The sequence below is a fragment of the Schistocerca serialis genome, unplaced genomic scaffold (assembly GCF_023864345.2).
Source record: "Schistocerca serialis cubense isolate TAMUIC-IGC-003099 unplaced genomic scaffold, iqSchSeri2.2 HiC_scaffold_843, whole genome shotgun sequence".
Taxonomy (NCBI): Eukaryota; Metazoa; Arthropoda; class Insecta; order Orthoptera; family Acrididae; genus Schistocerca; species Schistocerca serialis.
In genome coordinates, this window is record NW_026048456.1 from 321,174 (window position 1) to 334,979 (window position 13,806).

Consider the following 13,806-nt stretch of genomic DNA (forward strand, 5'->3'; position numbering starts at 1 on the left):
CACACAAATGTGTTCACCACTGTTTCTTTTTCCGCGTCCAACAATTCGATTACCGCACGTTGTTGATTACCCAAACTTCCACATGTCAGACTCTCAGATCGGCACCAAACGTTGTATGTCGATAGAGTATCAACCAAGACACCGATTTAGTTCGTGCTGTGTGCTGTCGTCCAGCAGAACCATAGACCATCACTGTGAGTACGTCAGCGTATAGCTTCGTGGAGAAGTCGGTAGAGCATTAGATCGCCGTACCAAGGGTCATAGGTTCATACCCCACGATGACAATTTTTTTATTACTGTATGATGCATGAAAGTGTTATATGGGACTATTAATACTTCCGCACGTGTGACACAGTTGCTTTTTTTATTCTGCTGTTCCGATTGTTTAAGTTTATTCTGTGAAACTACAAGCGTACTGTTCTGTCGCACATGTCCGACAGAACACCACACCCAAGTATACAGATGTACTCTATAGGTTTCGTACTTTCAACTAACGAAGCCTAAGCGGGCTCCCAAAAGAACATTGCTACAAACTCCGACAAGTCCTTTTACATGTCAGGAAAACATTCTCCCATATAACAGTTTCACGCGCAAACAGTTAAAACAAATTATCGTGAGTGTGATTTGAACGCTGGACATTTAGCACGACAGCCTCAGGCTCTACCAACTTCCCCACGAGAGACCTACAAAGCTATTATTCACGGATACGTCCTACGCACAACGTTTGATACCGATCTGAGTGTCTGACATCTGCAGGTTTAGGTGTAAGGCTCTGCCTTGTGTCGGAATTGTTTGAATTTTCGCATACGCGTAGAAGAAACATCAAATTTGAAGCACCTGAAGAGACTTTTTTATATGTATTAACGATTGTAAAAATAATTTGGGCATTATTTATTGGACAACCTCCTATGTACATGACTGTTGTTCACGATTACTGGACGAAAGAGTTGACGACTTCGTGGCCATGTGAGTAAGCACCACACTACGCATCCAAACGTCTCGATTTCTTGGAGGTAATGGGATTTTCACTTAAAGTAATGATTTAGATACATATTAAAAGTAGAGTTATGTCCTGATTGGCGTTGCGCGAGTAAGTTGAGGTTTTCTTTTAATTTACGAAGTATTCAATCTATTGTTCAAAGGAAAGAAACGCGCTACATCTTCCACACAACCATGCCAAACAAAGTTTTGTCATGTTCCGAACAGAGGTTGAACCGATTGATGTCTGCCTTTCATTTTTAGTGAAGTGAGCATCTGATTCAGTTTCCCCTCTGTCATCGGGTACTTGGTTCGATGTGTAGTTCGTAGGTGTAGGGATGTGAATGTTCTGCTCAGACATATACAGAATTAAAACTGATGGGAAAACAGATTTTCATTTCACAATGAGTGGAGATTTAGGAAGTGTGTGTGTGTCTATGCATCCTACGACATAAAATGAATACTAATTTGCTCGCCAGAGAATGTTCAGTTGCATCTACTCCAAGCATCATAGTTCTTCGCAAATGTTGTCTGTGTGTTTATTCAAATCGAACACTCCAGTTCCTAATTATGTTCTACTTACATTCAGACAACCGAATTCGATTCAATTATTGGCTTTGTTTCAAGCTTTTATGCGGAGAACAATGGGGTAACGTAATATAATTTGTTAAGTTCGGCCCTTTTCCAATTCTGACTGCAGCTGACGACGATTAGTGTTACCTGAACATGAAAATTTTATTAAGTAGCCGTGCGTTCCTCGGCGTAAACAATATATCTGAGGATGATTTATAACTGAGTATGAGCCTATTATATGAATAAAACGCACCGTAATAGGCAACTGAAGTGTTTGTTGTCGATAAACAAAGTGAAATCGCCGCTTCTAATTTACAAGTATTACAGCAGTCATCTCACACAATCAATAGTAAGTGTATGGATCTTCTACACAAAGCTTTATAAGCACGTAATTTGCTCCAAAATGTTATCCATTGTTCAAGAACATATATTTTCAATAGCTGTACAGCAATATAAAATGTTCATCTACAAACAAACTACACCTACCGAAAAACACCGTCATTGTATTAGATACATTACTTATGTACCTTGTGAGCTACATAATAAGAAATTATGGCATGCTAATTAAATCGAATATATCAGTTCCTGTGTATGCACATTATACGTATTATTTCCTTCTACATGATTCATATCAAGAAGCATCTCCACTGTACCGGTTATGAACTATCAATGAATCCCGAAAGCGAGCACACGGTTTGAAATTTATGGCGTTAACCGGCAGTACGTAACTGATACCCATCGAGCTAGATTGGTTTTTTTTTTTTTTTTTTTTTTTTACTTCTCCTTCATTTTCTCTTGGTAATTTAAAATTTTGATAAACTGAAGCAAAATATAAGTTTCTTCTTGTTCACGACATATCCGTACCTGACTCGGCGATATGTTGTTAACGTTTCTGCTGATCTTGCGCTGCGCAAGTGGTATATTGACACAGAGAATCATTTGCAATTTTGCACTAGTTTTCACATTAGAGCTATGCCATGAATTGTAATCACTTTGTGTAGTTCCTGTCGTTCAATAGTGGCTAACTTTGATGTTTTTAGAACAGTTTACCAAGATATTTTGCAGTGAATAGATTAAGTGCTCCTGATTTCTTCGCAAGACACTTTATGTTCCTTATTGAAGCATCCTCAGTGGCGATTTTGTGTAACCCTTTGTTTACATTTGTTGCAGGTGCTGCAGTGCGCTCCTTCTGTTGGGAAAGTGTGTGTGTGTGGGGGGGGGGGGCATGGGGGGGGGGGATTGACCCTAAGTGTGTGCTGTGCAGGATGTGGTATGTCTACTAGTAACGGGATGAGGGGAAACAGTGGCAACCTTTGTTTTATTGTATCTTCTTAGGAGCTAAATCCTATTTTTAGGGCACGACTGTCCTAATGCTGTGCAGCTCCATACCTGTTTAGTAGAGACACTGGCAACGCTTACATCTGTGCTCTGACCGAACGGTATTTAGCTGTCCTGTACAGCCGAGGATGTTCTTTTATGGACATTTGCATGCACGTTTCACAATTTCCACTTCACAATTTCGCTACTGTTTCTGTCACGCTTTCATACACGACAGTTTTCGTACATCTTCAAAGAACGAAATTTACTAAAGAAAAACACAGCCATTTTTAATTAATTATCCTTTTTGTAATTTCAGTTCCAATCTCCTATAAAGATTTCCATTGCTCTAGTTCAGTTTATAGCTCATTTCCCATTTGCCTTATATATCATTTTTACGTCCATTTTATTGGTATTTTCAGATTGTAATGATCATTTTTCACGTATTTTAGGCTATAAAAGTCCAAATCCTGCAGTTATAAATTATTTAATTTTTATAAACTAAATGGATGCGTAAACTAAATGAATGCTAACAATACAGAAAAGTACAGCAAATTTGATCGCGAAATCGGTCGCTTCATTACAGCACATCTGTATTTCAAGTATTACACAGACATCTTCAGTGCTAAAACGTGCGTAACAGGAGAATCAGGAACATATGTAGCTGACAACGTATCGTAAATGTAAACGTAAGCACCACAAAGACACATATCATGAAACAACAGGTGACATTAGTCCTAAGTGCCACGTAGTAAAAAATATTGATGGTTTAGTGCGTACAGGAGTCTAACATGAACTGAAGCCCTTGCTTATGTGGTTGAACGAAAAAAAAAGCAATGTTGTGCCCTCTATCAAGGTGCCAGTGAATCGTTAAATAATAGTAAAGCTACATAATTTAAAAAAATTCGTTCTGCAAGCCCAGAGACGGTGCTAATGAACTTTTAATGTATGATTTTAATTTATGCCCAAAGAGGCACACTATTTTGATTGTACTATTTTCATTCCTTCACTTTACTTATTTGTTCATTTATACGACACTGGTTAGCTTCATTCCTTTCGACATTGTAATGTTGCTTTACTCCACATGTTTATACTGTAAGTCCAGAGATGATGCTAATGTAATTTCACGAGTTGTACGATTGCAGTCTATGCCCAGAGAGGGTGCTCCACGTTTTACTGTACTATTTGCAGTTCTTCAAATTTTAATTATTTTGGTACATTATTTTAACACTGTACTTTCCGTGTCGTATGGAGTTCTAAATGAATCCTCTTCCACCAGTTTGTAATGCAAAAATACATGACATACCGTGCTACACATATTGCCGTTTGCTGTACTTATGGCTCCACACATGTGATTTGCTTTCCGTGGTTTAACCATTATTTGCAGTTTAATTGAAAAATTAAAATTACATAGTTTTACTATTACTTAACAGCTCACCAGTACTCCAGTACAGGGAACCTCAAGGCTATGACGTCACATTTTCTTCCTGTTCAACCACGTAAGCAATGGCTTCAGTTCATGATAGACTCCTGTACGCACTACACCGCCAATATTTTTGACTACGTGCCACTTTGGACTAATGTCACCTGTTGTTATACTGTATGTAACTATGTGGTGTTTATGTTTGCACTTGTTGTCAACTATCTTATATTTGTTCCTGATTCTCCTGTGTTGTCATTTTTAGCACTGAAGATGTCTCTGTAACAGCTGAAATCTAGATCTGTGTAATAAAGCGTCGATCATTTTCTACATTCAATGTTCGCTGCGCGCAACAAGATCAAATTGATTCCAGTCTGATTAAAGGAAATCTTAGTAGGGGCATCCGTTCCCCCCTCCCTCGTCCCCGATGTTAACAAATATTAGTATGGGATCACTGTTGACTCTAGGTACAGGATAACGTGCTGCGTCGTGCCCCTCTGGAAAATTTCGATCTAGTCACAAATCTGTTGAGGTATTATACGGATGTACTTTCCTTAATTTTCTGAAGTACTGCAGACGCTGATTTCCTTGTAATAGGCTTCTTGGAACAGGACTGTGTGACAGTAAACATTTCGTTGAGGTTTCCGTGACAGTGTGCGCGCGATTTTCGAGGATGATTTTTTAGTGGGAGATTTAAACGCACGGTTGAGCAAGTAACTCAGAGCTTTCCCGTCAGCTGGCTGTACGGGATGGGATGCCCACGCGCGCGCGACACGCCCTGCTTGGCGTTAAAAAGAAACGAACACGAAGACACCGCCAGCACGCCGCATCTGCATAATAACAGCCCCTCTGGCATACCGGGCTCCGTCCTTCACTTAATGAATCGTGTCAAGGGAACAACGGCAGACCTCTATAGTCAAAGCCAACAACGCGGCGCCCATCCAGTCTGTGCACGTGAGCTTAAAGAACATGTGCAGCTATAAATGCAAGCCGAGAACAGATATATTAACAATATAAACGTAGACTTCTGCAACCATTGTCACAGTCAATAAAATTTTTCACGATTTGTGATCGCATTGTCAATATGTAAAACTAACGACGTTTCCATCATTATTGCAAATGACCTTCTTCAATGTTTTTGTTTATTCCACAAACATCCTGAAGAAGGTCACTTGCAACAGTGACCGAAACGTCGGTAGTTTTAGTCATTGGCAATGCGGTCACAAACGCAGAAAAATTTTACTGACGTTTACAATAGTTTTGTTGAGTAAGGAGGAAAAGGTAGATTACGGAAAATTACAGAACAAAGGAGCACAAAGGTAAAGAGTAAATAACAAAAATGATACATATGAAATATTTTCGGTATTGGTGGTTCTCCACAGGTGTATTGTAGGAGTTTCACATAGTAAAGTACTGCCAAACAAATCCCTTGTCATAGCAGTTTCGATCTAGAATATCATCACCAGACCGTAAAAACCACTTTAGCACATGTATTTTCCACCATGACTGCGAAAATCAACATTCTGTCGCACGTTTAAAGCATCTACGATCAAATGTGCTCCTAAATTTCTGTCCATAAAGTTCAGATACGAAACGAATGACAGGTTGAACGTATGTGTCACTAAACAGCTTAATATAAGAAACCAAAACCTAAGCAAACATTTCGCCATAGACGTCAGACACAGAAGACCTGCACATTTTACTCGGGAATTGTTTTAGCAGGTACTCGTTGTCTTCTCGAATTATTTAGTAATGTCCACCACACACATTCGATCTGAAATTTTGTTCATGTCTGACATTTGGTAGACAAAAATTAGGAAGCAGACTTTGACGTTACATCTTTCGAACTTCATACCGAATGGTCATTTCGACATCATGGTACTCCAGATTTCGATGTCCATTTCTCCGCTTGCCTGAGTGGGGTCTCTGTGGCTCTCTTTCACAAACAATAGAAATTCTCTGGTCGCGCTCTATTAGCTACCGCGTAAGAAAGAAAAGAGTAACGTGAACAGAAGCAGGCAACGGTGGCAAAAGGACTCATTGTAGCGTCCGCGGAGAGCAGCGTATAGCGGTTAAAAATCACGGAGACTCTGCAGCACAAATTCGGTCTCTGCAGACTGCTGGGCCAGCTGATGCAAATTGAGCATCGAGTTCTGGGCGGCGTCCATGTTGATGACGTAGCGTGTCCAAGGCCAGCCCGCCGTTACTCTGACTCCCACTTTCCCTTTCGCCAGACCTTACTTGGGTGCAGCTCCTGTCCGCTGTCATACTAGACGCTGGCTCGGATCTTGCGTGCCATTGATAACAACATAACCTACTGTACAACAAATTGAATAATTTTATATGTTGCAGCCTCTCCGACTTGATAACTGCGGAGTCAATTACGGCAGTAAATGCTCTAAGATGAGGTTAAAATTGAATTGCTGACAAGAAACAGGTTTGTGGTCCCACGCTACTGGACCAGCTATCACTTTTACAACGTATCCAGTACTTCGAATTAATATTAGAAACGTGTTTAATAAAAATAGAAACTGTTTGATGAGAGACTTAAGCACACTGCTACAATAATATGTCTTTGCAGTGCAACAATTTATCCGCTTTCTGTTGAATGTTGTTCGATTCGCAAGTACACAACGCATGAGTAATCACTGTTTCTCCATACGTGACCAGAAGCTATTATTTAAGATGACTAATACACGATTATACTCAGCCGGAGAGGAAACGACAGTACAAAATGCATAGTAACGCACACGTTAACCAACAGATATAATGGCAACAAACTCTTTTTTATCAAAATGGTATACCATCCTCAAACACTGATAACAAGGCGTGGGATGTAAACTTACAACGAGTGGCCGTTGAGATGCAGCAGTTGTCCACACGCAATCACACACCTTCCTCTTCAAATGCTTCTGCGCAACTGAAGAGCAGAACGACAGCAGGTCGCGACTCAGGCTTGCCAACCTCGCAACATGAGAGCGCAACCTCGCCCCAGCGTGCAGATCAGCAGCCGTGTTCAGACAGCGCCAACACACTGGCTGCGAAGTCGTACTGCTAAAATGTTTGCGTGATATCGTATGTCCACAGTTGTCTGAACTGGTCTCGCACGCAACAACAAACCCGGCTCTCTGGAGGCGGGAGGGGAGGGGGGGGGCGGGGGGACAAACCGGGGTATCTGCCCCGCGCTGCAATTTCTAGGGGCACCAAATTCATATTCTTGAAGAGCAAAACCTTGTTTCACAAAGCGCCTAGTAACCTGCGCACGTTGCTTTATCGATTATTCATATGATTTTGACACGCATCCCAGTTGGTTTTTCAAATTTTTGAACACATTCTAAGCTGATTTCTGAACGAATCACAAGTTGATTTTTGGATGCGGGCATAGTGTACGTGATGTCTCTTCCAGGGGAATCCCCGTCGCATCTACAAATAAAAAAAACTTTTACGCAGAGAAAAAGGGTCGGGGCTATGAGCTGAGCCAAATAAACCCGAATAGGTGAATGCCAACCACTGTTGGCTTCTGTGGTTGATTGGGTGTTCGAATGATAAGCGTTGTTATAATTACTGGCGAAATCCATAGATTCATACTACTAGAGTGGAAATAAACGACAACAGGAATAACATGTAAGATGGTTCGAATGGCTCTGAGCACTATGGGACTTAACTTCTGAGGTCATCAGTCCCCTAGAACTTAGAACTACTTAAACCTAACTAACCTAAGGACATCACAAACATCCATGCCCGAGGCAGGATTCGAACCTGCGACCGTAGCGGTCGCGCGGCTCCAGACTGTAGCGCCTAGAACCGCTCGGCCACCACGGCCGGCAACATGTAAGAAAGCTTACACATTATCTTCTTGGTGTATGCAAGAAAATGAAATTTTGACAGAAATTTTTTGCCAGAGCGCTACATTACTAAGGGCCAGTAGTACAGTTCCCTGTTAGCAGCCACTAAGTTCTGTTCTCGGAATAGCGCAGAAACCGCGTTGTACGAACACGTAAAAATGCCCAACCGGAGAATAACCGCGGAATAGCTAAACTGGTGACTCTGGCAGGGTTAGTGAAGTTAACCGGAGAATAAGTTTTGAAAATGGCAGGGATAGTTACAGAATTAGCGATAAAAAGATTGTTTGTTAGAACGAGGAAGGAGAAGAAGCGTCAACATTATGTGGAAGAAAATGACGATTCCAAATTTATATAAAAATTTTGTACTACTACTTTTCGATCCCATGCTTGAGAAACTGGAGCACATAAATTAAATTATTTCATAGCGTAAAACTTTTTACTTGTAGTAGGCCTAATAGGCATTTGATATTGGTACTTCGGGAATTATATTCAGTCGCGTTATTTGTTTAAATGAGGTAGATGAAATTGGCCGTTTGTGGCAAAACAATCTCGCTTATTTGGCGTATGTTACAATTGCAGCAGTATTAGAAAGGCCTATCTCGTTTTATCTAGCTGACAGTGTCAAAATAGACGTAATGAAATCGAGAAACCTCACCAGTCTTAGATACCATTCGTATTAACAGATTTTTCAGTATTAGACAACAACATTTTGATTTTTTATGTAGCAAAACGTTTAACGAACTTTGGTGAGGTAATAGATTCTTTCGCAGAAAGGAAAGCTGTAGCAAGATTAGAGAGAAAAAAAATCTGGGACCTAAGGATTGAAGAAATGTGCACTGTTTTTCTTGTCTCTTTTCGTTTCTGGTTTTATGTTTCCTATATTTAATTTTATATCACACAAAAGAGAAAGTTTTTAGCTACTAGGCAACACAAAGAGTGCAAATTTTCTGAAGAGTTCTTATTCTCCTGGCCAGAATGAAGTTTTTTTTTTTAGTCCGCAGCTCGTGGCCGTGCGGTAGCGTTCTCGCTTCCCACGCCCGGGTTCCCGGGTTCGATTCCCGGTGGGGTCAGGGGTTTTCTCTGCCTCGTGATGACTGGGTGTTGTGTGCTGTCCCTAGGTTAGTTAGGTTTAAGTAGTTCTAAGTTCTAGGGGACTGATGACCACAGATGTTAAGTCCCATAGTGCTCAGAGCCAGCCATTTTTTTTAATTTTTTTTTACGGCGGTATGATTCAAACCGGCCGACTGGGAGCAGGACATTTTAACTTCTATATCAAACTCTTCAGAAATACATTTGAAAAATCGGTTTCTTTTTAGTTTTATGTCGTCCTATCTCAGATGCTCAATGGGGTGGAAAGGGGAGGGGGCGGGGGCACCGCGGTTCGGAAATATCGTAGATCCGGGGCGACGGTATTTTTGATATCAGTATCATTTACCCTCTATCTGGTTTCAACTACGAATGATGCGAATGATTGTCGGCAAAAGAAAACCCTGGTACGGGCTCTTAATTGCCATCTTCCCGTCGTGATCATTTCGAGAGATGAATTTAGGAGTAAATAATATGCTGTCCGACTCTTGTTGGAGCATACACTCTCGGAATCTTAGCAGTGAACATGCCCTTAATCCACCGCGGCTCTCTCGTAGTGTATGCCACTGGAATTTGCTGAGCACCTCTGTTGCGCTCTCAGGCTGACTAAAAAAAAAACAGCTACGACGCACGCGGGTCTTGTTTGGAGCTTTTATTAATCAAATCTGGCCTCCGACTGACGAGGAGTGATAAAAATCGATCGAGGAGCGTTTTGCGAGCCATCTCTCTAAAGACTGAAGTCTTGCTTTAGATGTTCAAAAACGTAAAACTGTGCAATTTACGAAACGAAAAAAAATGTGCTATCAGTACTGCAGTATTGTCAACTTACGTTTGTAACCGGTCAACTCAAAAAGATACCAGGTGGCTATAATTCAATTGCAACTAGCCACTGAGGTCCAGTGTGGGCTGTAATTATCGAATGACAGCGAAACTTGATAAATATTCTAATGCGTTGATGGGGAACCGATTTACGCTGCAAAAGAAATTAGTTCCAGTTTTGGCCACCAGGTGCAAATCTGGCAGAGTGAATGCAAGAGATGCGTATACAAATGTTTCCATATGTATTTCTTTACACTACTGGCCATTAAAATTGCTACACCACGAACATGACGTGCTACAGACGCGAAATTTAACCGACAGGAAGAAGATGCTGTGATATGCGAATGATTAGCTTTCCAGAGCATTCACACAAGGTTGGCGCCGGTGGCGACACCTACAACATGCTGACCTGAAGAAAGTTTCCAACCGATTTCTCATACACTAACAGCAGTTGACCGGCGTTGCCTGGTGAAATGTTGTTATGATGCATCGTGTAAGGAGGAGAAATGCGTACCATCTCGTTTCCGACTTTGATAAAGGACGGATTGTAGCCTATCGCGATTGCGGTTTATCGTATCGCGACATTGCTGCTCGCGTTGATCGAGATCCAATGACTGTTAGCAGAATGTGGAATCGGTGGGTTCAGGAGGGTAATACGGAACGCCGTGCTGGATCCCAACGGCCTCGTATCACTAGCAGTCGAGATGACAGGCATCTTATCCGCATGGCTGTAACGGATCGTGCAGCCACGTCTCGATCCCTTAGTCAACAGATGAGGGCGTTTGCAAGACAACAACCATCTGCACGAACAGTTCGACGACGTTTGCAGCAGCATGGACTATCAGCTCGGAGACCATGGCTGCGGTTACCCTTGACGCTGCATCACAGACAGGAGCACCTACGATGGTGTACTCAGCTACGAACCTGCGTGCACGAATGGCAAAACGTCAATTTTTTGGATGAATCTAGGTTCTGTTTATTGCATCATGATGGTCGCATCCGTGTTTGGCGACGTCGCGGTGAACGCACATTGGAAGCGTGTATTCGTCATCTGCATACTGGCGTATCACCCGGCGTGATGGTATGGGGTGACATTGGTTACACGTCTCGGTCACTACTTGTTCGCATTGACGGCACTTTGAACAGTGAACGTTACATTTCAGATGTGTTACGACCTGTGACTCTACTCTTCATTCGATCCCTGCGAAAGCCTACATTTCAGCAGGATAATGCACAACCGCATGTTGCAGGTCCTGTACGGGCCTTTCTGGATACAGACATGTTCGACTGCTGCCCTGGCCAGCACATTCTCCAGATCTCGCACCAATTCAAAACGTCTGGTCAATGGTGGCCGAGCAACTGGCTCGTCACAATACACCAGCCACTACTCTTGATGAACTGTGGTATCGTGTTGAAGCTGCATGGGCAGCTGTACCTGTACACGACATCCAAGCTCTGTTTGACTCAATGCCCAGGCGCATTAAGGCCATTATTACGCCCAGAGGTGGTTGTTGTGTGTACTGATTTCTCAGGATCTATGTACCCAAATTGCGTGAAAATGTAATCACATGTCAGTTCTAGTGTAATACATTTGTCCAATGAATTCCGGTTTATCATCTGCATTTCTTCTTGGTGTAGCAATTTTAATGGCCAGTAGTGTATTTTTGTATTTATTTACTGATCCTGTGAGTCAAGACTGTACAGTGTACAAAAGATATTGGACCATTCATTAATTACAATACACATTTCTTGATTTTTTTTCAGACATCATTTGAACAAAAGATAAAATCATACAATATTTTCTTACTCTACACATTTCATAAAAACAGTCTTACTCGGTGAGGCAGTTTTGTTTTTTTTAGGTATTCCCTTACCGTACAGAAGCAGTGTTCGACCAAGTAATCCTTCACAATTGTTCTGAAATTGTTTAAGTCCATTATTGTTTTTGTGGATTTGGGTAGTGCATAGTACAGTTTTGTTACCAGGGTGGAAGAAGCCTTTCTGTAATAGCACTGTGTTTGTCTGTTGTACATGTACATCATTTATTTGTTTTGTGTGATAGCTATGTACAGATTCATGACGGGTAATACTTGGACTGCCGCTGTTTAGATTTTCTTTAATAACAATTAAATTTTCAAGTATATAAATACCTGAAAGTGGTAGTATTTTATTTCTCCTAAATAGTGACTTGCATGGTGATCTTTGATCTAACCCTTCCATTAATCTAATAATGTTTTCCTGCAATGTAAATGATTTCTGACTAACTCAACAATTTCCCCATAACACTACACTATATTTCAATATTGAATGAACATTACCAACATATGTGGTCCTGAGTTTATCATGTGACATACAGTTTCTTATTACTCTCATTACAAACCATGTTTTTCTCAATTTTTTGTTCACATAGTCCACGTGTGTATCCCATTTCATGTTTTGTTGAATCCATATACCTAGAAATTTTGTACTCTCTGTTTTTTTTCAATTTTTTGTTCACTTATTACTGCAGGAGGATTAGCTGGTGTCCTGTTCTGGGTGGTGGAAATAACCAATACAACAGATTTTTCCAGATTTATAATGAAACTGTCTGTATCAAAGTACTGTACTATCTTCTCTCTTCAAAGTTTTCTTTGCTACTTTCTGTAATTAAGATGTGGTGTTAGGACCGAGACGTGGGCAGAAGAGGTCAAACAAGCGAGAAAGGCATAATCATTAACCACCGCTTAGACAATTTGTTCAATATGTGCACCAGAGACGTCGGCGAGATGCTGTAACCGTAGAACGATGTGATCGATAGTTGTTCGCAGCAGTTCCAGTGGAATCTGAGCAACGTGTTCATGTACAATAGCCTTCACATCAGGTAGAAACCGAATGGGTCCCTGGTAGAAGTGTTCTTTTAGATATGCTGAGATCTTGCAGGCCATTCATCTGGAAAACCTCGGAGATAACACGTTCGTGGAAGGTTAGATTAAACAGATCTTACATTGGGCGAGCGGCGTTAGGTGCTGCCCCATCTTGCCCGAAAACAGTGGTTTCCACACAGCTGCGCTATGGCGAAGCAGGAATCACATACTGTACATAGACAAATGTAATGTACTGCGGGAAGGCCGAAGTGGACGTGCGGTTCTAGGCGCTACAGTCTGGAGCCGAGCGACCGCTACGGTCGCAGGTTCGAATCTTGCCTCGGGCACGGATGTGTGTGATGTCCTTGGGTTAGGTAGGGTTAATTAGTTCTACGTTCTAGGTGACTGATGACCTCAGAATTTAAGTCGCATAGTGCTCAGAGCCATTTAATGTATTGCGAATACGTAGAAAGAAGGATCCTTTATTGTATGATTATATGATAGTGGAACAAACAATGGTAGCAGTTACTTCCGTAAAATATCTGGGAGTACGCGTACGGAACAATTTGAAGTGGAATGATCATATAAAATTAATTGTTGGTATGGCGGGTGCCAGGTTGAGATTCATTGGGAGAGTCCTTAGAAAATGTAGTCAATCAACAAAGGAGGTGGCTTACAAAACACTCTTTCGACCTATACTTGAGTATTGCTCATAAGTGTGTGATCCGCACCAGGTCGGGTTGACAGAGGAGATAGAGAAGATCCAAAGAAGAGCGGCGCGTTTCGTCGCAGGGTTATTTGGTAAGCGTGATAGCGTTGCGGAGATGTTTAGCAAACTCAAGTGGCAGACTCTGCAAGAGAGGCGCTCTGCATCGCGGTGTAGCTTGCTGTCCAGGTTTCGAGAGGGTGCGTTTCTGGATGAGGT

General features: G+C 41.6%; 1 protein-coding gene across 1 annotated transcript in view; it reads right to left on the reverse strand.

Annotated features, from left to right (window-relative positions):
* LOC126452256 (uncharacterized) overlaps positions 1–7,272 on the reverse strand; it is a 139,813-nt gene extending 132,541 nt beyond the window's left edge. Inside the window, exon 1 of the mRNA XM_050091048.1 lies at positions 7,135–7,272. The gene's annotated coding sequence lies outside the window, so the exon portion shown is untranslated. The remainder of the gene's footprint in view (positions 1–7,134) is intronic.
* Between the last annotated feature and the right edge of the window lie 6,534 nt (positions 7,273–13,806).